This window comes from Stenella coeruleoalba (genome assembly GCF_951394435.1).
Source record: "Stenella coeruleoalba genome assembly, chromosome: 6".
Classification (NCBI taxonomy): Eukaryota; Metazoa; Chordata; class Mammalia; order Artiodactyla; family Delphinidae; genus Stenella; species Stenella coeruleoalba.
In genome coordinates this window covers 42,913,871-42,938,675 of record NC_137151.1, presented here as the reverse complement: position 1 = coordinate 42,938,675, position 24,805 = coordinate 42,913,871, and the positions used below count along the sequence as shown (strand labels likewise).

General features: G+C 39.4%; 1 protein-coding gene across 30 annotated transcripts in view; it reads right to left on the bottom strand.

The window, feature by feature from the left end:
* The window catches only part of LOC307187576 (uncharacterized protein), a 791,299-nt gene extending 767,082 nt beyond the window's left edge, over window positions 1-24,217 (bottom strand). For 24 of the 30 annotated variants that reach the window (XM_079923801.1, XM_079923799.1, XM_079923785.1 and 21 more), the window contains exons 1-5: window positions 23,340-24,217; window positions 19,845-20,073; window positions 18,949-19,059; window positions 15,242-15,422; window positions 8,347-8,450 (exon numbers count right to left, since the gene is read on the bottom strand). The gene's annotated coding sequence lies outside the window, so the exon portion shown is untranslated. Of the gene's footprint in view, window positions 1-8,346; window positions 8,451-15,241; window positions 15,423-18,948; window positions 19,060-19,844; window positions 21,887-23,339 lie in introns of those variants that run through there. The other 6 variants (XR_013828646.1, XR_013828647.1, XR_013828648.1 and 3 more) reach the window with 4 other exon arrangements.
* Between the last annotated feature and the right edge of the window lie 588 nt (window positions 24,218-24,805).

Below are 24,805 nucleotides of genomic sequence, written 5' to 3'. Positions count from 1 at the left end.
TTAGCAGAGAGGATGCCTAAAATCATAATAAGGCCACAGACACCCCAAAACACACCACCAGACATGGACTTGCCCACCAGAAAGACAAGATCCAGCCTCATCCACCAGAACACAGGTACTAGTCCTCTCCACCAGGAAGCCTACACAGCCCACTGAACCAACAAGCCACTGGGGGCAGACACCAAAAACAATGGGAACTACGAACCTGCAGCCTGCAAAAAGGAGACCCCAAACACAGTAACTTAAGCAAAATGAGAAGACAGAAAAACACACAGCAGATGAAGGAGCAAGGTAAAACCTACCAGACCTAACAAATGAAGAGGAAATAGGCAGTCTACCTGAAAAAGAATTCAGAATAATGATAGTAAAGGTGATCCAAAATCTTGGATATAGAAGAGAGAAAATACAAGAAACGTTTAATAAGGACCTAGAAGAACTAAAGAGCAAACAAACAATGATGAACAACAAAATAAATGAAATGAAAAATTCTCTAGAAGGGATCAATAGCACAATAACTGAGGCAGAAGAACGGATAAAAGACCTGGAAGATAAAATAGGAGAAATAACTACTGCAGAGCAGAATAAAGAAAAAAGAATGAAAAGAACTAAGGACAGCCTCAGAGACCTCTGGGACAGCGTTAAATGCACCAACATTCGAATTATAGGGGTTCCAGAAGAAGAAGAGAAAAAGAAAGGGGCTGAGAAAGTATTTGAAGAGATTATAGTTGAAAACTTCCCTAATATGGGAAAGGAAATAGTTAATCAAGTCCAGGAAGCACAGAGAGTCCCATACAGGATAAATCCAAGGAGAAACATGCCAAGAAACATATTAATCAAACTATCAAAAATTAAATACAAAGAAAACATATAAAAGCAGCAAGGGAAAAACAAAAAATAACACACAAGGGAATCCCCATAAGGATAACAGATGATCTTTCAGCAGAAACTCTGCTAGCCAGAAGGGAGTGGCAAGACATATTTAAAGTGATGAAGGAGAAAAACCTACAACCAAGATTACTCTACCCAGCAAGGATCTCATTCAGATTTGATGGAGGAATTAAAATCTTTACAGACAAGCAAAAGCTAAGAGAATTCAGTACCACCAAACCAGCTTTACAACAAATGATAAAGGAACTTCTCTAGGCAGGAAACACAAGAGAAGGAAAAGACCTACAATAACAAACGCAAAACAATTAAGAAAATGGGAATAGGAACATACATATTGATAATTACCTTAAATGTAAATAGATTAAATGCTCCAACCAAAATACAAAGACTAGCTGAATGGATACAAAACCAAGACCCGTATATATGCTGTCTACAAAAGACCCACTTCAGACCTAGGGACACATACAGACTGAAAGTGAGGGGATGGAAAAAGATATTCCATGCAAATGGAAATCAAAAGAAAGCTGGAGTAGCAATTCTCATATCAGACAAAAGAGACTTTAAAATAAAGACTATTATAAGAGACAAAGAAGGACACTACATAATGATCAATGGATTGATCCAAGAAGAAGATATAACAATTGTAAATATTTATGCACCCAATATAGGAGCACCTCAATACATAAGGCAAATACTAATAGCCATAAAAGGGGAAATCGACAGTAACACATTCATAGTAGGGGACTTTAACACCTCACTTTCACCAATGGACAGATCATCCCAAATGAAAATAAATAAGGAAACACAAGCTTTAATTGATACATTAAACAAGATAGACTTAATTGACATTTATAGGACATTCCATCCAAAAACAACAGAATACACATTCTTCTCAAGTGCTCATGGAACATTCTCCAGGAGAGATCATATCTTGGGTCACAAATCAAGCCTTGGTAAATTGAAGAAAATTGAAATCATATCAAGTATCTTTTCCGACCACAACGCTATGAGACTAGATATCAATTACAGGAAAAAGTCTGTGAAAAATACAAACACATGGAGGCTAAACAATACACTACTTAATAACCAAGAGATCACTGAAGAAATCAAAGAAGAAATCAAAAAATTCCTAGGAAAAAATGACAATCAAAACATGACGACCCAAAACTTATGGGATGCAGCAAAAGCAGTTCTAAGAGGGAAGTTTATAGCAATACAATCCTACCTTAAGAAACAAGAAACATCTCAAATAAACAACCTAACCTTACACCTAAAGCAATTAGAGAAAGAAGAACAAAAAACCCCCCGAAGTTAGCAGAAGGAAAGAAATCGTAAAGAGCAGATCAGAAATAAATGAAAAAGAAATGAAGGAAATGATAGCAAACATCAATAAAAGTAAAAGCTGGTTCTTTGAGAAGATAAACAAAATTGATAAACCGTTAGCCAGACTCATCAAGAAAAAAGGAGAAGGCTCAAATCAATGGAATTAGAAATGAAAAAGCAGAAGGAACAACTGACACTGCAGAAATACAAAGTATCATGAGAGATTACTACAAGCAACTCTATGCCAATAAAATGGACAACCTGGAAGAAATGGACAAATTCTTAGTGCAACCTTCCGAGACTGAACCAGAAAGAAATAGAAAATATGAACAGACCAATCACAAGCACTGAAATTGAAACTGTCATTAAAAATCTTCCAACAGGGCTTTCCTGGTGGCGCAGTGGTTGAGAGTTTGCCTGCCTATGCAGGGGACGCGGGTTCGTGCCCCGGTCCGGGAACATCCCACATGCCGCGGAGCGGCTGGGCCCGTGAGCCATGGCCGCTAAGCCTGCACGTCCGGAGCCTGTGCTCCGCAATGGGAGAGGCCACAACAGTGAGAGGCCCGCGTACCACAAAAAAAAAAAAAAAAAAAAAATCTTCCAACAAACAAAAGCCAAGGACTAGATGGCTTCACAGGCGAATTCTATCAAACATTTAGAGAAGAGCTAACACATATCCTTCTCAAACTCTTCCAAAATATAGCAGAGGCAGGAACACTCCCAAATTCATTCTACGAGGCCACCATCACCTTGATACCAAAACCAGACAAAGATGTCACAAAGAAAGAAAACTACAGGCCAATATCACTGCTGAACATAGATGCAAAAATCCTCAACAAAATACTAGCAAACAGAATCCAATAGCACATTAAAAGGATCATACACCATGATCAAGTGGGGTTTATCCCAGGAACGCAAGGATTCTTCAATATATGCAAATCAATCAATGTGATACACCATATTAACAAATTGAAGGAGAAAAACCATATGATCATCTCAATAGATGCAGAGAAATCTTTCAACAAAATTCAACACCCATTTATGATAAAAACCCTGCAGAAAGTAGGCATAGAGGGAACTTTCCTCAACATAATAAAGGCCATATATGACAAACCCACAGCCAACATCATCCTCAATGGTGAAAAACTGAAAGCATTTCCACTAAGATCAGGAACAAGACAAGGTTGCCCACTCTCACCACTCTTATTCAACATAGTTTTGGAAGTTTTAGCCACAGCAATCAGAGAAGAAAAGGAAATAAAAGGAATCCAAATCGGAAAAGAAGAAGTAAAGCTGTCACTGTTTGCAGATGACATGATCCTATACATAGAGAATCCTAAAGATGCTACCAGAAAACTACTAGAGCTAATCAATGAATTTCGTAAAGTTGCAGGATACAAAATTAATGCACAGAAATCTCTAGCATTCCTATACACTAATGATGAAAAATCTGAAAGTGAAATCAAGAAAACACTTCCATTTACCATTGCAACAAAAAGAATAAAATATCTAGGAATAAACCTACCTAAGGAGACAAAAGACCTGTATGCAGAAAATTATAAGACACTGAGGAAAGAAATTAAAGATGATACATATAGATGGACAGATATACCATGTTCTTGGATTGGAAGAATCAACATTGTGAAAATGACTCTACTACCCCAAGCAATCTACAGATTCAATGCAATCCCTATCAAACTACCACTGGCATTTTTCACAGAACTAGAAAAAAAAATTTCACTATTTGTATGGAAACACAAAAGACCCCGAATAGCCAAAGCAATCTTCAGAACAAAAAACGTATCTGGAGGAATCAGGCTCCCTGACTTCAGACTACACTACAAAGCTACAGTAATCAAGACAGCACGGTACTGACACAAAAACAGAAATATAGATCAATGGAACAGGATAGAAAGCCCAGAGATAAACCCACGCACATAGGGTCACCTTATCTTTGATAAAGGAGGCAGGAATGTACAGTGGAGAAAGGACAGCCTCTTCAATAAGTGGTGCTGGGAAAACTGGACAGGTACATGTAAAAGTATGAGATTAGATCACTCCCTAACACCATACACAAAACTAAGCTCAAAATGGATTAAAGACCTAAATGTAAGGCCAGAAACTATCAAACTCTTAGAGGAAAACATAGGCAGAACACTCTATGACATAAATCACAGCAAGATCCTTTTTGACCCACCTCCTAGAGAAATGGAAATAAAAACAAAAATAAACAAATGGGACCTAATGAAACTTCAAAGCTTTTGCAAAGCAAAGGAAACCATAAACAAGACCAAAAGACAACCCTCAGAATGGGAGAAAATATTTGCAAATGAAGCAGCTGACAAAGGATTAATCTCTAAAATTTACAAGCAGCTCATGCAGCTCAATATCAAAAAACAAACAACCCAATGCAAAAATGGGCAGAAGACCTAAATAGACATTTCTCCAAAGAAGGTATACAGATTGCCAACAAACACATGAAAGAATGCTCAACATCATTGATCATTAGAGAAATGCAAATCAAAACTACAATGAGGTATCATCTCATACCGGTCAGAGTGGCCATCGTCAAAAAATCTACAAACAATAAATGCTGGAGAGGGTGTGGAGAAAAGGGAACCATCTTGCACTGTTGGTGTTAATGTAAATTGATACAGCCACTATGGAGAACAGTATGGAGGTTCCTTAAAAATCTAAAAATAGAACTACCATACGACCCAGCAATTCCACTACTGGGCATATACCCTGAGAAAACCATAATTCAAAAAGAGTCATATACCAAAATGTTCATTGTAGGTCTATTTACAATAGCCAGGACATGGAAGCAACCTATGTGTCCACTGACAGATGAATGGCTGAAGAAGATGTGGCACATATATACAATGGAATATTACTCAGCCGTAATAAGAAACGAAATTGAGTTATTTGTTGTGAGGTGGATGGACCTACAGTCTGTCATACACAGTGAAGTAAGTCAGAAATAGAAAAGCAAATACCATATGCTAACACATATATATGGTATCTAAGAAGAAAAAAAAAAGTCATGAAGAACCTAGGGGCAAGACGGGAATAAAGACACAGACCTACTAGAGAACGGACTTGAGGATATGGGGAGGGGGAAGGGTAAGCTGTGACAAAATGAGAGAGTGGCATGGACATATATACACTACCAAACGTAAAATAGATAGGTAGTGGGAAGCAGCTGCGTAGCACAGGGAGATCAGCTCGGTGCTTTGTGACCACCTAGAGGGGTGGGATAGGGAGGGTGGGAGGGAGGCAGATGCAATAGGGAAGAGATATGGGAACATATGTATATGTATAACTGATTCACTTTGTTATAAAGCAGAAACTAACACACCATTGTAAAGCAATTATACTCCAATAAAGATGTTAAAAAGAAAAAGAACATGTGGTTGGCAAGGATGTGGAGAAATTGGAACCATCATGCATTTCTTATGGGAATATAAAACAATACAGCTATGGAAAACAGTTTGCCGGTTCCTCAAAAAGTGAGACATAGAATTGAGACCCAGCCATTTCACTCGTAGGTATATCCCCAAAAGAGCAGAAGACAGGTCTTCGAACAAAAACTTGTATAGACAAATGTTCATAGCAGCACTATTCACAATCACCAAAAGGTGGAAACAACCTAAGTGTCCATCAATAGATGAATGGATAAGCCAAAGGTGGTCTATCCACATAATGGAATAGTATTCAGCCATGGTAAGGAATGAAGTATTGATGCATGCAACAGCAGGGATGAACTGTGAAAACATTATGTTACGTGAAAGAAGCCAGTGACAAAAGACCATGTATGATGTGATTCCATTTATATAAAATGTCCAGAAGAGGAAGATCCAAGGAGACAGGAAGTCGATTTGTGTTTGATTAGGGCTGAGGGAAATGGAGGGTTGGGTGGAAAGGGATGATAGCTAAAGGGTACAAGATTTCTCTTCATAGTGATGAAAAGATTCTAAATTGACTTGGGTGATGGCTGCACATGTCTGTGAATATACTAAAAACCATTGAATTGTAGGCTTGGCTTTAAATGGCTCAATTATATGGTATATGAATTATACCTCAATAAGGCTGTTTTAAAAAAGAGAGAGAGAAGCTAAAAATTAAAATATTAAAACACACACACGCTGTCCTAGGTGTTTGGACAGACTCTGCCAGATCCATTATGGATAGTCTCAATTAGTGACCGTTCCAATGCTGGAGCTGATTTAGAAAAACATAAACAGAATTAAGAGTGTGTCAGGGGGCTTCCCTGGTGGCGCAGTGGTTGAGAGTCTGCCTGCCGATGCAGGGGACGTGGGTTCGTGCCCCGGTCCGGGAGGATCCCACATGCCGCGGAGCGGCTGGGCCCATGAGCCATGGCTGCTGAGCTTGCGCGTCCAGAGCCTGTGCTCCGCAATGGGAGAGGCCACAGCAGTGAGAGGCCCGCGTACCGCAAAAAAAAAGAGTGTGTCAGGCAGGGGCTTCCCTGGTGGCGCAGTGGTTGAGAGTCTGCCTGCCAATGTAGGGGACACGGGTTCGAGCCCTGGTCTGGGAGGATCCCACATTCCGCATACTAACTGGGCCCGTGAGCCACAACTACTGAGCCTGCGCGTCCGGAGCCTGTGCTCCGCAACGACAGGCCGCGACAGTGAGAGGCCCGCGCACCGCGATGAAGAGTGGCCCCCGTTTTCCGCAATTGGAGAGAGCCCTCGCGCAGAAACGAAGACCCAACGCAGTCAAAAATAAATAAATTAATTTAAAAAAAAAAAAAAAAAAAAGAGTGTGTCAGGCAGAGAAGGTAAGAATGGAACAACACATCCAAAGCCTGAAGCAATGAATGGTGCTAGCATGTTCTGAAGCATTGAGATGTTGAGCGGGAGCTGGGCCGTGAGGACAGTGGCAGGAGAGCAACACTGTGGAGTTGAGAGTAGTTGACCCAGAATATAGCAGTGGCCTGGAAAGCAGGCTTCAGAGTGATTCCATCACTCACTGGGTATGTGTGCAGGCAAATTTGTGATCTTTCTTAAGCATCCATTTCCTGTAATTGGGAATAAACACCATGCCCCCCTCACAAGATACTGTACTTTGAGGATTTAATGAAGCAAGATAGGTAAAGCGTATAGTCAAAGCCTGGCAAACAGTATGCAGTCCATAAGCGTTAGTGCCCTGAGCTCTTGGGAAGCCAAAAGAGTTCAAAATGAGAAATCACCAGTTATCAACAAAATGTTACAGCTGATGATAAAGGTTTCAAGCTTTTTGAGTTTTGAGTAATTTATAGACATTGCCACTAATTTAACTTCCTCTGATCCATCAAGAAAAATACATGTTTTTAAAAGAAAATCTCTAGAGAATTATGGTAACTGTCCCCTAGACTAATGGTACTGATCTGGCCTCAGTAGCTCAAGCTTAGCCAGAAAAATAACAAGTTCCTATTACGATGATATTCTAATTAAATATCCCAAACTTTATTCCAGGTATACCCAATCCAATATTGGCAGAGCTAATTCAAGCAAGAACATTCTAGCCAGTAAATAATAAATTCTCAGAAGCCAAAATTTCCATTTACACCTGTAAATAGAAAATTCAATTTAATGCAAATTGTTAAATAATAAGACCAGTGGGCAATGAACCATACTAAACACATCATATGAAATGGATCAGTCATGCAGCATGGTGACCAGGAAAGAAATCTGTGACATGTTCTGTAGCTAAATGCTATGTGTTTACACACGCAAGCACACGCATGCAGACGCAAACAAGATGCTACCACAGAGACACAGCATGCGTGTGAAAGATGGAGAAATTCTGAATGAGTAGCTGGTTGCATTCCTCTGTGTTTAAGATCTTTTGCTCACCTTCCGTAGGATCATCTAACCATGAAGAATGCTATTTTATACAATGCTTGGCAGAGCAGTTGTTAGGAAGGGGAATCCAGTAAATGGCTTTGCTGAAGCTAAAAATCATTAAGACGGGGATTCAGGCATGTTCTTTATTGAGACCTCCTTCTTGAGAAAGTTCAAAAGTCACCATCCACAAATTGAAAATCAGCAACATACTTACACAAAATACTTACAGAATTCCTCTGATTGAGGCACAGAAGATTAAAATAAGTCAACATAGATCATTTTTTCCTACCTTAATCTGGACAATAGGACATGGCTCAGGCATCAGAGATTTTGGAGATCATTCAACATGCTAGATGCAGGATGTATCTTATAGCGCATCTGGAGAGCAAGGGACTTGGAAGAGAAAAGTTTGGAAGAAAATAGGTTTGATTTTTAAATATTTTCCAGCTCTTTTTTTAAATAAGCTATCATGCATCTGAGCTTGGAAACAATTTAAAAGAAACAATCAAGTGGATCATCTTTCACCATAGTCACGAAGGTGCTGACACCCTAACGTAGGCTGTTTTAACAAGAGAGCAAAATCTTTAATGCTAATGTAGCACTTTGCTTTTTGAGTTCCCAGAGTCTGAAGAGTATGCAGACCAAAAAGCTTAGCAAATCTTGGGAGCAAATTATTTTTATTTTTTTCATATGTGTTTGTGAATTACCTGTTTGCTTGGTGCTGAGAAATTTCACAGGAAGTGGAACTTTCAGGGCTAAAACCAGAAAATGCCAGGGCAAACCGGGGCAAGATGGTTACCTTATGTGTTTATCAACAAAAGACTAAAACCAACATATAATCTCTACACACACATCAACACACCTATGTGGAAATAATTTTAAAATAATGGCATTCAAAAATGAAAATGTAAAATATTCAGCTAAACCATTAATCATTCATTCTCCTCAGTACCCTTTAGTTACTTCCACTTCCTTGCCCTCCGATCAAATCTTAAAGGAAGTTTTCAAAGATATTTTCGAATCAGAAGGTCCCACAGTCAACCGAAGAACTTGCCCCAAGCTCATTGGTCTTCAGGCATGTAGAAAGTTTGGGGGAAAAAAAGTTTTTGATGTAAAATCATTTCTACACTGATTCAGAGAACCGATTCAACGTTTTGAATAGTTCAAGTCAAATTTATGCCTGAAATATTGATATAATTAAGGAAATAAAAATATTATCTGGAATATGGCTTTAACCCAACCAAAAGAAAACATCAGGTCCTTTTCTTTGTTATATCATTTGAACTTAGCATTTTCTTCTTGCTAAGAGTCTGTTAATGAGGCTAATACAGCAAAAGAAAGTGTTTATGTTTGCCCACCTTAATCACTCTCCACTTTCGTCTTCACATCTTTGAGATTAAAACGTAGATTAGCAAAAGAACAGTTGTTTCTTTCTAAATGCATTGTAAGTTTGTTTTTTCAGTGGATTTCTTCCAAATTTCCAGTGTTATCTGCTGCAAATATTTTACTCTTGAATATTTTATGTAATTAATTGAGAAGTAGCGATAATGTAAGACTATTTCATCCAGCGATCCCCCAGCATATGGAGAATACTGCAAATTACCAAGTAAGTCCACTGAGTGAAACGTAAGTTAAAAATGAGTTTAAGAGACAGCGGGACATGTTTATGTAGGCAAAAGGGGTTGGAAGATTTGCTGACAACACGGAGAGGTGTGTTGCAATAAACTTGAAGGAGACAGGCCATTGGGCCAACCAGCCCTTTTCTATCCAGGAATTCCTTATGTTCTCATTAGTGTCTCACATCCGGACAGCTGTGTTATTAAAATTTGGCCCTAAACTTGAGTCAATGAAGGAGTTTCATGTCTTGATTTCATTCTTCCTTTACATATTAAATACACAAACACACATACACACACACACACGTGCGCGCGCACACACACAAATTTCAGCTTTGGTTCAAGGAAGCATTTCATTTCAGGTCCAGACATCAGATTTTTGTGACTCATGGCCAAGGACAGGGAATGGCTTTGTGAACAAGCTTGTTCTGATCATGTCCACCTCTGTCTGATAAGAGTACATGTTCATGGCACCTCACTTTCATTAATACAACATTCTAAACAGTCCTCTGAATGGCCACCTTTAGTACTGAGTTAGGTTCAAGCTTCTAGAACTGAGTTTCTTGGGAAGAAAAAATGTTTTAAGGGTTAGAGAAAAAGGGCAGTTCTCTTCATTCCTTTATCTTTCCTCATCTTTTAAAATATGTGGTTAGGAAAGATTTTGTACAGGATTGGTTAGAAGCCAAGAGCTTCACTGACCCTTTTAGTCGTTGCCATTTCACATTTCTGGCCTCAGGAACTGGTGGAATTTTAGAACAAATTTTAATTTATAGGATGCACGCATAACCTGCATCTGAATATAAATACCAAACACATGCATTAGCGCTTTGCAGTTAACAAGCACTTGGATCCCCACTGTCTTGTTTGCTCTAATTCATGATCCTATTAGCTTGGTGCTATTATCTGATATTTATCGATGTAGAAACTAAGGCCCAAAGAAGTTAAGTGACTTGGCCAAAATCACTTGCCCAAGTGGTAAGTAGTTGACTTAAAACAGAGGTTAAAGAAAGAACTTAAATTCAAACAGAAAATAAAGCTCCATTTTTAATGTAATTTTTTAAAAAATAAAGTTGAGCAAAAACATAAACAAATGAGGAGCTTATGTCTACTTGGGTCCATTTCTAAAGACCTATTCCATTACATGGTAACAGCATATGTATGTGTGCTACTTAGTTATCTTAAGTAAAGAGTAAAGACGCTTAAGGAAACAAATTCATATATTCACTAAAGGCTTCTTTATAGTGTTGTTATCTTTTTTCTGTTTTAGGTTAAAAAATATACAACCACGAAAATCAATTCATAAATCAAAATATTAATGTTATTTGTTTATACTTGTTTTAACTTCAAGCATCATACCTTTCAAAGCAAAAACCCAAAGCCTTACCTATATTCTAGTGAACTGACAATTACTGAAAATAATACTCTCCTAATGAAAGCCAAATCCACATTCAAAAGCTATTAACTGTTGTTGCAAACAGAAGCCTTAGTCAACATTTGAGCATAACAGATAAAGTACTGGAATATAAACAAATAGATGATGAAGAGAGGGGCAGTGGGGGCAGGAAGAGAGTGTTGAGGAAAGAGAGAGGGAGACTGCTGCACAGAGCCTTACCCCTAGGGAGGATCCAGGAACCCGAAAGCCCCCTAAGGAGCTGCCTCCAAACGCCCAGTTCCTTCTGATGTGTTCCCTGTATTTGGTTCTCTCCTGAAACAAGTGTCCTGGTCTGATCGCCAGTTTGAGGCCACTCCCCTGATAACCTGTCTAGCCCTTGCTATAATGTCCTCCTGTCAGGGGCCAGAGCTGGTCCATGAGACCCAACATGGGTCTGATTGGGGTCCCATTACAACCGAAGCAGAACCCCCAGAAAGGAAGAGACACTACCTCATACTTGGCAAGAAGAGTACCACCCCACCAGAATTAACCCCGGATGCTGGGGTCAGTCTCCTGAGAGCTTTGGGCACCAAAGCGCTCTAGCTATTGTCATTGGAACGTCGATCTCCTTCCCTGAAACTCTGACACTAGGCTTTCTCCCCTCTTCCTCCCAGCCTGCTCCAAGGTCCCAAGATACATTTAGCCCAGCCTGGAAGGGTTAAAACAGGTCACAGGTGATTTAAACTAATTTCAGTGGTAGCTGATGGATTTTAAAGACCTGACCTTTTGTGAATTAGGAAGATCTACTCTCGCCTTCACTTTATTTTGTAGCCATCGTTTGGCTAGATGGGTCTGACTTCTATACTCCCAGTAGCATTCATCACACACAGTCTGTCCTCCCCGCCAGCCTGCAAGGATTAGGTCTGTCTTTTTTTTCTTTACTATTATTATTACTGTTATTTTTATTTTTTTTGGCCATGCTGTGTGGCATGTGGGATCTTAGTTCCCCGACCAGGGATGGAACCCGTGCCCCCTGCATCGGGAGTGCAGAGTCTTAACCACTGGACCACCAAGGAAGTCCCGGATTAGGTCTGTCTTGATCACTGTTGTACCCTTATTCCTAGCACGGTGCCCAGCATATAGCAGAAATTAATAAGCATTTGCAATGAACACATATATGATACATGTATGCAACTGTCAAGCAATCCATTAGCTTAGGAAATGAGGTGATTCATCACATATTTGAATTTATTAATTGGCTAATAATACTGATGCATTAGACAGCACATTTACACTTCATACTTATATTGTAAAGCACAAATATATCAAATAATATGTTTTTATCTACCATTTTAAATTCTGAAAAACTTTTTTCCCTTCAAAAGAATATCTGAGGGGTGGGATAGGGAGGGTGGGAGGGAGGGAGACGCAAGAGGGAAGACATATGGGAACATATGTTTATGTATGACTGATTCACTTTGTTATAAAGCAGAAACTAACACACCATTGTAAAGCAATTATACCCCAATAAAGATGTTAAAAAAAAAAAAAGCAACTGTACCTGTGTACTATATATCATAATGTTTTATTTCAATGTCTCAGATTTCACAGAGTGAATAAAATAAAATTACTTCTTTAAAAGTTCAAAAAAAAAAAAAAAAGAATATCTGCTAAACTTGCTTTATAAAATCCTGAGTGAAGAGAAGCGAAAGACAGCCTCTCACTGGAAGCAGCCCTTCATTCAACAACTGAACTCTAAGAAATATACATTTTCTTAGAACTCACATTTATCAGAAAAAAATTCCGGAAAATTGCAGGTAACATATATTCGGATAGTTTCATTACGTTTACTTAAAACTAAGAAGTTTATGACTTTAAGGCAAAGGGAACAAATTATTTTTTAAATGTTCAGTCTCTATATGATCCCTGCTGCCCCTACTCTCCTATCTCAAATAAGCCAAATTAATTTTCCAATTTCACTTCCAAACTACTCTCTTGAATGACTGTGTTTATGATTTGGTGTCTTTGTGTGCTAAAGACAAGTAACAGACCAGTTATGGAAAAGAGGAGAAAAAAATTCCAGTGCTCTCTTAAGACCATGGCTTCTTTTCTAATACATATATATATGTATGTATCAGGACCAAACAGAGTCACAGGACACTGGGTTCAATTTTTACTTTGACAGTAGTCCCATGTGACTCTGAGCCAGTCCTTTCAACACCGTATTTCCTCATCTGTCACATAAGAATAATAAGATTTGCCCTTTACCAGTTTCCAAAGATGTTTCCATATCTGAAACATACTTGGGACTCCCAAAATAGGTTTGATTATTTTGTCTTACTCCATCAAAATCTTAATTTCCTGCTTTTCCAAATTAGGGATAAAAATATTTGCCAACCTTGAAAGTTTATTATAAGAATCAAGTAAAATAATGCACATGTAAAAGCTTTGAAATTTGAAAATGTTTACATGTGAAAGGTCTTGTTATTTTAATACTTTTGCAAATGCATGTTTAAACTAATGCAAGTTATTCAAAAATGCAGTGAGAAATTTCCATCTTTTCGGTCTCCTCTTAATATGAAGCATAGAAGGTCTTCTGGTGGCTAAACGCATTATCAATAAAACATGCATGTGAAAAAAAAAAACGCATGTGCTTGGAGTTCTTCATTCAGTAATAAAAATTAGTTTGTACCATGACATTCATATTCAGTTTAAGAAGTATTCTTAAGTGTTCACTATGTGCCAGATACTTACTAAGAGTTGGGGACACTTAGCTAAGGCTGCTATAACAAAATACCATTGACTGGGTGACTTAAACAATAGACACTTATTTCCCACGGGTTTGAAAGCTGGGAAGTCTAAGATCAAGGTGCCAGCAGATTCAGTTCCTAGTGAGAACTGGCTTCCTGGCTTGTGGACAGCCACCTTCTTGCTGTGTGCTCACATAACCTTTCTTCAGTGCATGCCCAAGGAGAGAGCATGATCTCTGTGTTCCTCTTCTTTTAAGAACACTACTCCCATCACGGGTACCCCACCCTCATGACCTCATCTAAACCTAATTTCTTCCCAAAGGCCCCACCTCCAATTACCATCACATTGGGGGTTAGGGCTTTACTAAATTAATTTTGGGGGACACAACATTCAGCCCATCATAGGGTAAAAAGTCAAAGATGACAGTGTCCCTGACCTCATGGAGGCCGTATTCCAGTTGAAAGAAGACATAAAGGAAGGACCTCAGTGCAGAGTGTTAAATGCTATGAGGACAACAGAAGGGCCAGGAGGAGATGACATGTGTGCTGAGTTAAAGGATGAACAGAGAAGTCAGCCAAATAAAGGGAGCAGGAAGGCGTATTCCTGGTAGAGTAAACGGTATAGGCAAAGGCCCTAACATTGGAAACAGCATGGTTTGTTCAGGGGAAAATGCAAACAATATTATAAAAGTGTAAGGTGCCATTTGAAGAGTGGTGGGAGAAGAGGATGAAGAAAGAAAACATTCCATCTAAGAGGACCACATGTGCCTTTCTAAAGAACTTGTGGTTTATCGCACTGGCACTGTGCTTCTCACACTAGGGTACTCAAACCCTGGGGACAGGCAAGATTAACATGGCCCAGCTTCTTGGGTCCTCAATTTTACCCAAAACTATGGGAAAGAAACAAAGTTGAAGCTGAAGTAGTATTATTTCAAAACACTCTTTGTAAATATTAAAACACCCATCCTTAGGGTTACATCCTTAGGGTTACCTGAGTTGGAGATGCACAGCTGGTATGTAATGGGGAATCGCTGATGGCTTTTATGCTCAGCAGTGACACAGTCAGATTTATGTTCTAGATCAATCACTCACTCTGGTAATGGTATGAAGAACAGACATGAGGGAAGAAAGACTACAAATGGGAAAGTCCCTTAGGAGCTGGGCATTTCCTCTTTCAGGAAAGAGATGCTGAGTAGCTGAAACAGGGTAGGGATGTAAGTGGGGAGGATTTGAGCACATTTGAGGAACTTGTGGAAGTAAGGTCGTTAGCACTTAGTGATTCACTATGGAAGTTAAGAGAAAGACAGGAGTCAAAGGTCAACCCAGGGTTTGGGCTCAGGAGACTGGATGGAGAGTGATGCCCTTCAGCTAGCTGGCGAACACGGGAGAAAGTGAAGTTAGGAGAAGATTACAGCTTCAGTTCTGAACATGTACAGTTCTACATACCCAGAGATCTCCTGGTGAAGATGCTCAGAATTCACGCCTTCTCTGATTCTCCTCGTGAAGGTGGTCAAAATTGGTGGGGCATTTTGCTTTATCTCCTTCACAACTTTCACTGGCCGTCTCTGGAGTTCATACATGACCTCGTCTCAGCTCGTAAACTGTTTTCTTTGATGCCTCTCGACCCCTACGACAGAGTAGTAACTGCCTGGGCATTTTCTTAGAATAGCACCAACCCACCAGTTCTGTGCAGTTCCCCAATTTTCTGATCTTTTCAATGGAACAGCATGTGTGACTGACATGATGACTGCTGGTAAATAAGTAAACTAGAAGAAAATCCATTATCATATCACCCACCAATCCTTTAGCTCCTAAGTCCCTATTTCTGAACTTTAGTTCACCTCCAACAACTTCTTCATCTTTTCCAATCTAGTTCCTGGTCTCCCAATTGTAACAAAATAGATACTGGTCTCAGGTGGGGAATAAGCATCAGAAACAGATGAACTCATAAGACACAAATCTTATGTCCCTATCCCCCTGTTTTCATGCAAATGTCCCCAGTAATTAAATCAGGAAAAGAAAATGTAGCAAAAACATACCAGCCAAATGGTTTCAAAATTTCAGAAGAAGCTGTAAATATGGTCCTTTTTAGAAGATCAGGTTCTCACTAGAGTATGAGAAAGGGTAACAGTTGTTCTGATGAAGCAGTTTTTAAATTCTTGTCAGTGATTTGAAGAGAGATAACTGATGTATGTTGAAGAAGCTGGCAAAATTTTTAAATAGTTCGGACGCTACAGGGAGCATTTTTTTTTAAAGCAATGTACTCAGAAGTGTTGGCAAGACTTTATTTGAACGTAGCAGTGCTTATGTGAGGAAGTTATTTTGAATTACCCTAGTATAAATATGTATGATTTTATTTGTATTGAAAATTTCCTTTGCAAGTGAGTGACTGAGGGACTGTTATATCTCTATTGCTTGGTAAATGATTTAGGTATTTCATTTTGGAAGTCAAATATTATACTCAGGATTCAAAAATAATATCAAAATCCTGTTTGTGACCACAGTGCTTTTTGCACCTACATTAATGCCTTTTAACTCTTATTTGCCACGTAGAACATACAGCATCTGTTGTTTCAAGTCTGGCTTTTTTACATGACATTCATGCATGCATGCATTCATTCATCCAAAAGACATTATTCAGTGCCTCTCATGTTCCAAGCTCTATGCTAGGCAGTGGGCAGACAGTAATAGTATTGAACTGTCCCGCCTCATAACGAATTTCAGGTAAACATTCTGTTTCCTCCAGGTAATTTTCTGCAGCACAGTGGAAATCTCAAATCCTAGGGTCGTATCTTATTATTTAAAAGCTAAGCCTTTTGAAGGTTGCGAACAAGGCTATCTTTAAAAGGCAGTTTTTCTTCTGAATAGAAAGCATGGAAAGAAAGATAAGAAGAGGTAAGGGCCCTGAGTGAGAAATAGGACTTGAAGCAGAGGGAAGAAGAGAGAGGGGAAGGGGGCAAGTATTATAATCAGGACTTAATACTTTTTGCCTCAGTATCTTTGGGCAACCAGTTACTGGTCTACATGAAAATGAAGTTGCTGGCAGGAAAAACACTCAGCCCACTGGCTGATGCAGCCTGTCCATCTGAAGAAGGAGATGGAATTCCCTGGTGGTCCAGTGGTTAGGACTCAGCACTTTCACTGCCGAGGGCCCAGGTTCAATACCTGGTCGAGGAACTAAGATCCCACAAGCCACGAGGCATGGCCAAAAAAAAGGAAAAACAAAACAAAATTCCCCATCTTCTCTGTTTTCTTTATTTACCTATTGTGTGGTATTAGAGGGTGAGGGGATCATTTATCTTAAATTACAACTACACACCTGCCTTCTTAAGCAAACCATACTTTTACTAATCTACTCCATTTTTTCTTTATGATTTCCTTCCTTTTTCAGAGAAAACCTCTTATTAAATTTTAATATATTTACTTAAAAATAAATCATGAAAAGACTCATCAGAGCCATTTAAAGAGAAAGACAAATATATGCACACAATTCTGCATTTGCTCCTTCATTTTTTTTTTCAGAACGTGTGTAAAATTGACACACAAGAAAGGGAATAAAACAGTCTGTGTTAATAATGTAATCTGGTACATAACTTGATGAAAAGGAGGTTGTGCTGGTCTAAGTGTTCCATGGTCCCTGCCTGCTAGGCTCATCTATCCTCACATTTTTTTCAGCCGGGCAGCTTGACTTTCGGGATCTTAGTTCCCCCGACCAGGGATTGAACCCACACCCTCTGCAGTGAAAGCACCACTGGACTGCCAGGGAATTCCCACTATCCTTATTCTTATCTCAGGCCTTTACAAGTGCGAAATAGGAGATCAGTTTACATCCCTTTAAAGCTTCTTAATGAATGGCAGACTCCACACACAACAACAAATATTTCCTATATAATAGGCACTAGTCCAGGGGACTGGGAAAGAGACATTGGTGAGAGGTCACCTTCCTTCGTCAAATAAATTACTATTTAGAGATCCGAAATGAAGCAATGGTTTAAAATTTTCCAAACGATGTTACTTTGCTTTAATATCATAAAAAGCATTACTTTGCCCCCAATTCAAAGTCCAATGTGATTTCAAATGACCTTCGCAAGCAAATTTCACCTAGCCTTGAACTCCACAACTACACAAGAATCCTCACCAACGGAAGCAAAACTGCAATAGAGACCATCTCTACAGAACTACTATAGCAAATTATTGTAAATAAGTTTTCAATATCCCAGATAAATGCTAAATGATGGTAGGTAATAATATAGCTCAGGATCATGCTGATTTCTCTAAAACGAAATTCCAAATACACAGTAGATAGATAGACTAAACTTTAGAAGAACAAGGTTTTAGTTTTTCATTCCTGTTTTAAAAGGCCACATATCGTCTGTGAACTTTCAGCTTTGTTCTGTCTCTCTTGTCTAGAAGGGTGCTAGCCATGGGCCAAGAACAATAGGTAAGCCAGCTTACCTCAACCCAGAAAAATTACCCCGTTGCACAGGAGCCATACCTATGGTTCCACGGTGGCCAAGGAAAAACCTAACAGGAATCGAATTTTTTTTTTTTTTTGCGTGTAGCAAAGTTACTTCCAGAGAGAGCAAAAGAAGCCTGGTTTGCACTGTAGCAGAACCATTGGAACAATATGCTCCCTGTGTCCACAACCCAGTCCTCCCCTGACACCCTCCTTTCTAGGGCATAGGGTAGAAAAGTCACATACACAGTAGATCATGCCAGGGCCTGCTGACACAACCGTACTCCTGAATTTGCAGGCAGCAGAGTGTAGCAATGTCTTTAGTATACACATATTCTTACCTTTTTTTTTTTTTTAAGCAGATGTTTCAGGACTCAACTGGGGGGTGGGAAGAAGATACTGCAGGCAAACTTTCTCAGCGCTATTCCTTCCCTTCTACCCCCTTCACAGTTCCTTCAAACTTCAGAAGTTTGAGTTAAGAGTAGGTAGGTATAGAGCTTTGGACAGTATTAAGGGCCTCTTCTTTTTACCTTGAATGAGTGATCTTTGACATTTCTTGGCCACACCAAACTGGCTGCCAGAGTGCTTCCTCTTATGCCAGGTCATATAGGGAGAATTAGGTGGAAAGATATTTTTTCTTACAATTGTAAACAGAAGTGTGAAATACAGAATGAAATTGTAAAGTATATTTATTTACCTCAGAGGTTAGAATCGTGATGCTTATAATCACGAGCACTCCACCTTTTCTACGACAAGTTAAGAAGTTCCATATTACTTTTGCAACTTTGTTCTCAGTAAGCATTGATTTCTGTAAAATGCAAGAACCAGTTAAACAATTCCTAATAAAATCATAAAGTAAATAATTAAATAAATGGCACTAAAATAACTAAAAATGATGAAATAAGTATCATCTAAGATACATGCTATATTCACTCTGGTTTTCTGTAATTTAACTTCATGTATTTTCCAGGTAATTCACAAGAAGGAATTCCTATTTATTGATATGCCTACCCTGTAGCATTTTACATATATTGTCATATTTTTTCACCACAGCCAGCTTAAATTTAAGTCCTCTTTGGTTCATTTTAAAAATGAAGTTCTCAGGGGCTTAATATCTTGTCCTCAATACACAATTAGCACTCACAAAGCAGGGAGTCAAATCCAGTTCATCTAATTTCAAAGCCTATATCTTTGCCACTATAATATGCTGTAATTGAGGAGAATGTAAAGAACCTGGTGTCAAATACATGGAGGTCCAGTTCCCAGTCAACAAGCAATTTAAAAATTATACAAGAAAAAAAACAATTTCCAGATATGCCTGTATCATGATCTCTCCTTCATCACTAACTTGTCCTGTGCTTACGTCCAGTACTGGGGCCAACGTGAGCAAGCAGGAACTTGCCCATGGGAATGTCCCTAAGTCAAGGGTCCTGGTGAGAAGACTGAACTAGGAAAGACACTTTACCTGGGAAGCCAGAAGCAACAAAGCCAGAGAAACCATTCTACCTGAGCCAATACTGTAACTGGAAAAATGAGCCTAAGCACTAGATCCAAAAGGCAAAATAAGCCACACATGGAAAAACAAGTACTAACCAAGTCATCCAGGAGGTTTGGAAGTGGGTCACAATGCAGTGTGCAGAGTGGGTGGGCACAAGTGGTTCAGAAGGATGTCTGCGAAAGGTGAGAAGACATTGGATGTCACCTGTATGTGGCGTCTGCTGGGAGGATGGATCTGGCAGATTCAAAGGCCGGTGAAGAACCAGACACTTGAATTCTGGAGAAAGTCGTTGATTCTCTCTAGGTCACATCTACACTGCCAGGCCTAGAAAAGCAGGTTTTTTTCTTAGCTATTATTATTTCATAGTTGTGATTATCATGAAGAGAATAATTTTTGAGAGTAAGGTTTTTATATTTAAGTACCTGAAACATGACTGCAAAAAAAAAAAAACAAAAAAAAAAACCACTTTTAGAATGGTGCAAAATTAGAACTAACATCCAAGATTTATAATTTCACCTTTTAACAGAATAAGGACTGTTAAAGAAGACCACAAAGCAGCATGAAGTTATTTCCAGGTCACTAAACAATCTATAGGTGCAAACAGTTTTTGGTCCCATTGCCCTTTACAAAGGAAAAGAAGAAAAAGGTACAGGTCACTCTGAGCCCCTAGGCTGATGTCCAAATGGCCCTTTTGGTAGTTTCAACGTGAAGGAAGCATGGAATGGATCCTTTGAGAAAGGAAACAATTAAGGGACCCTTTAAGTGTTTTGAGGAGTCTTAAGGAAAACAGCAAGAAAAAGAAGTCAGTATTGGGATTAAATATTGCAATAGTTTTTTCCCATAAGCATTTGCATTGACTTTTCAGCTTTTGCATCAAAAAGAAAATCTGGCCTTCTGGATGTTTAAGAGACTAAAGAATTTCATTTTCCATTAGTAAACTGATTTTCTCCCCCACTATAGGTACTTAGAATTAGCGCAAACCCCAGGATAACTACAATTCCAAAAGGAAATGCTCACTCAGCTCATTATGAATGGTCTTACAACAAATACTGTTCTGACAGCCAAATTCCTGGTCTCCAAATTTGTAAGTTTGCCCTTTTTTTTTTTCTCACAAGTCTTACTCAAGACCGCTTCTGAGCTTCTGCACATTTAACCCTTACAGTCAAAGACAATATGTTACTAAAGAACATGAGAAACTTCAAGTTCATACATTTGGACTAAAAGAAATCTGATATTTATAACCAAATTATGACCATATTGAATACGACAAATTAACTCCTTAACCAACAGAATAAAAAAACACTATTTATTTTCATGTCTGTGGCTACGAATTCTTTGAAGAGGTCTGAAGAACTGTAAACCAGCCAAAAATCCTATGATGCTTTCCATTTTATTTCTTCACTTTAATAACACAGCACTCACTTCTCAATAGAAAAATGACGAATGATACTAAAAGGTAAATAGCTGTTTTTAACTAGTCAAAATTAACTAAATTGTCCTCAGTTGATCCATATATTCCATGTTATTTTTTCAACCTTTCATTACAATAATAAAGCTACACTATAGTGAAGTTTCAGGCACTACTTTATTTAGTTCTCAAGAAAACTCAACAGAATGGGCACTATTAGTGTACCCACAACATAGCTAAGGAAACAAATTTAGAGTAGATTGTCGGTAATCACACAGGTAGTAACCTGCAGGGTTAGTATTCAAAATAGATTCTTTGGACGTCAACTGACACAGGGGTATAAAAATATCAGGGATAGGCTTGCTTGATCATTTTAAAATAACTTTAAATCAGCCCATATATTAATAAGTAAAAGTAAAAAATTATCTTAAATTCAGGTATGAATTATTTGTCAATTACCTCAATTTTCACTTTTTGACATGTGTAAATAGACATAACCAAAAAGTTCAATGATCAAATTCCAATAAGAAAAAATGGTGCATAATTAGTGCACATCTCTGCATTTGGGGAGGAGCCTGACTTGATTTTACATAGGGTATTGTTTTTCCTCATTAATTGTAGTTCTGTCACATATTTGTATCTGACTGCTACATAAATGATTCACAAATTGTTAAGAAGTTTTATGGATATCTGGAAAGAATACTACAACCCAATAAATAAACTTTTACAAGTGCCAGAGAGAAATTTTACATTAAAATGTTACTTTGTTTCTTCGTCCTGAGAGAATGAATTAAAAAAAAAAAAAAAACAGTTAAAATCAAGCATTAGATATGCAAATATGTGTTCAGATCAGAGATACCAAAATTATTCAAATGATTAATTATTCATCATAAAATGTCAATTAATAATTATGAAGCATAAAAAGCATCTTTCTAATGCATCTTTATTTTTCTTGGCCTAAAAAGGGCTTAATATACATGTTCAATTGACTTCTAACAAGTTTTAAAAATCCAACAAACAAATTGCAAACAAGTGCAAACTCTGAATTTTAATAGGAGAACAACATGCTCAAAATGAATGAAAGACAGAAAAAAAAAATAAGGAAAACTAAAACCATAGCCACATTCATGACATATGCAGCTCCGTGTTCACTCACCTGCTAGGCAATAGGGCAACCTGGCGAAGAAAACAACCCAGCAACTCAAGCTGTGAATTTGCTTAGCATGTACAAAACACAAGGCATGGTGTTTCTCTCTGAATTGATTCGTGTGGGGCAGGGGTGCTTTAGGAATTTTTTATACTTTCCAAATAGTCATTAAAAGAAAAAGCACAGTTTAAGTTTCTTTAAATTACCTATTGTAATTTTTAAAGTCTGTTAAGCCCTGCTAAAATATTACCATAATTGAGAAAATTTTTCACATTGCTTTAACTCTAAAGAATTTCCCTACAACAAGTATTATTCATTTTTCTTCCAGGAAGATTATATCTTTTAAGAAAAAAGGAAGTCAATTTGAGCTGATATGATAATTCAGAATAGGGAGCCACTATGATTACTGAGATATAGATTTATATTTATTTTATTACTATTATTATTATTTTACTTTTCACTGACACCTGGCGAACTTGTTCTCTGATGACCCAAGGGAGTTACTTTAGTCAGGGTGTCCCTGACCTCCTGCTGGTAGATTAATTACATATGAAACATTGTGTTTTCAAAACGAAATGATAAATCTGGACACATAAAGGTGGCAGAAAAGAATCAGGGCGAGAGAGAAGAGACGTTAGGAAACAAAATAAGGGCTTGCAAAAGGGAGATATCAGATAGAAAGAAAGGATAATGTAGGAAAGGCAATTGGGAAAGAATTTCAAGAAAATAAGGATAAAGGTCAGGGAGGGCTGAAAGGAGGGCAAGAGGGAGGAAAGGAGGGAAGGAAGGATTTGGGGTTTTCAATCCCCTGGCGAGGCTGCTGGCGTCCGCGCCCTTAACGCCACAGCCTTCCAAGTTGAGGCGAAAGCCACCTCCTCGGGCCTGCGTCGCATCCAACTTACTCCAAGTTTTCTGGTGACTCCTACAGGGCCCCTTTCCGTCCCCCCCATCCCACCCCTTAGTGAGATTGACAGTCGCGTGGAGGAGGCTTTTCCAGGCACAGCCTTTCTCATGGTAATCAGCCCCCAGCATCACCTCGCGGCCGCGGCCGCTCCCGCTCCGTGCGCAGCTCGCGGACCCCGGGGACCGGAAACAAGGCGGCGGGCGGGGAGCCGGCGAGCGAGCCAGGTCAGCTGACCCGGCCGCGGGGCGGGGGTCGCGGCGTTCCCGGGCGGGTATAGGTCTGGAGGAGGGGGGGGTGGTGCGCGGGGGCCGAACCCCTCCCCCCCAACGTGTTCCTCCGCCTGTGCTGCGGAGGCCTTACCCTGAGATCAAATGAAGGGACCGAAGCTGGGGGCGTGGGGGACAGAGCGCGCCGAGAACTGGGGGCGACAAGCAGACCTGTTTTGCATCAATAAATTAAGACGCTCATTTGAGTCCTGAAGTTTGCTGGTTCCTGTCAGTGGAGACGTTGCCAAAAAGCACTGAAGCCGAGATTCAGCCTTAACTTCAAAAAATAAAATAAAAATAAAATAAAATGAACCTCTCAGCTGGCTGCCCTGCTGGGGCCAGGTGACGTGCGAGATTCCACAGCCCGCGGGCCTCGCAGTAGGGATATTAGAGACGGTCTGAGATTCTCTGGTCCTGTTTTGATTTTGTTTGAAAGGGCTTCTCAGAGAGATGCTTCTGATTTTTTTTTTTTTAATAGACTTTCCCCTCCTATCCTGGGCTCAACTCCGAATGGATTGGATTGCGAGTTTGCACGTGAGAAAACCGTTTGGCTTGACTTGGACCCCTGCCGCCCCCCGCCCCGTCCACACACACCCCCAACGCAGGGGTCCCCCTTATCATCCTTTGCTTGCAACTCTAAAAGAAGTTTCCCACCTTCTGTGTAACAACACAGGGTCGAAATAATTCCTCTAGATGAAAGATCAATTCCGTTTCAAAAAGAGAATAGGTTCCTTTTTTTAATTTTCTCCACATGGTACAGAATAAACAGAATTTGCTTAAAAAAAAAATTAGCTGTGGCCAAATTCGAATTCCTTCTACAGGCTGTGTGTTCAGGGTAGAAACATTGTATCTCTTCTGGCATCTGGGCCAGCAAGCGGAGCTGGGGGCAGGGGAGAAAGGGGGAGCGGCTGTGAAAGTTAAGGAAATTGACAGACTGAGAGGTGAATGGGGGGACAGGCACCAGGTCCTGGCTGGAGGGAACTGGAAAACAAGAGTGCATCTTCACACGCTGCCTGGGTGGAGGGAATCCTGAGGGAGGCAGTTTGTTTTAACTCGAAGAAACCCTAAAGAATTATTTTTCTCCCTTCAATGTCGATTGCAATATTATTTCACATTTGCATGTATCTGTTGTTTTAATCCCCTTGGTCTGCGCTAATCTCGAAATGGATTACTAATGGGGAAGAAGGACCGGGAAGGAGCGATTCATTTGCAAGGACTTGCTCTGCTGTGTGAGGAGCCGAAAGCTAGCAGCTCCTAGTCCTCTCTCGACTTTTCCCTGCGTCCTGCGCTCGTGCATCCCGCTGACCCCACGATCCCCATTGTCCCCGACC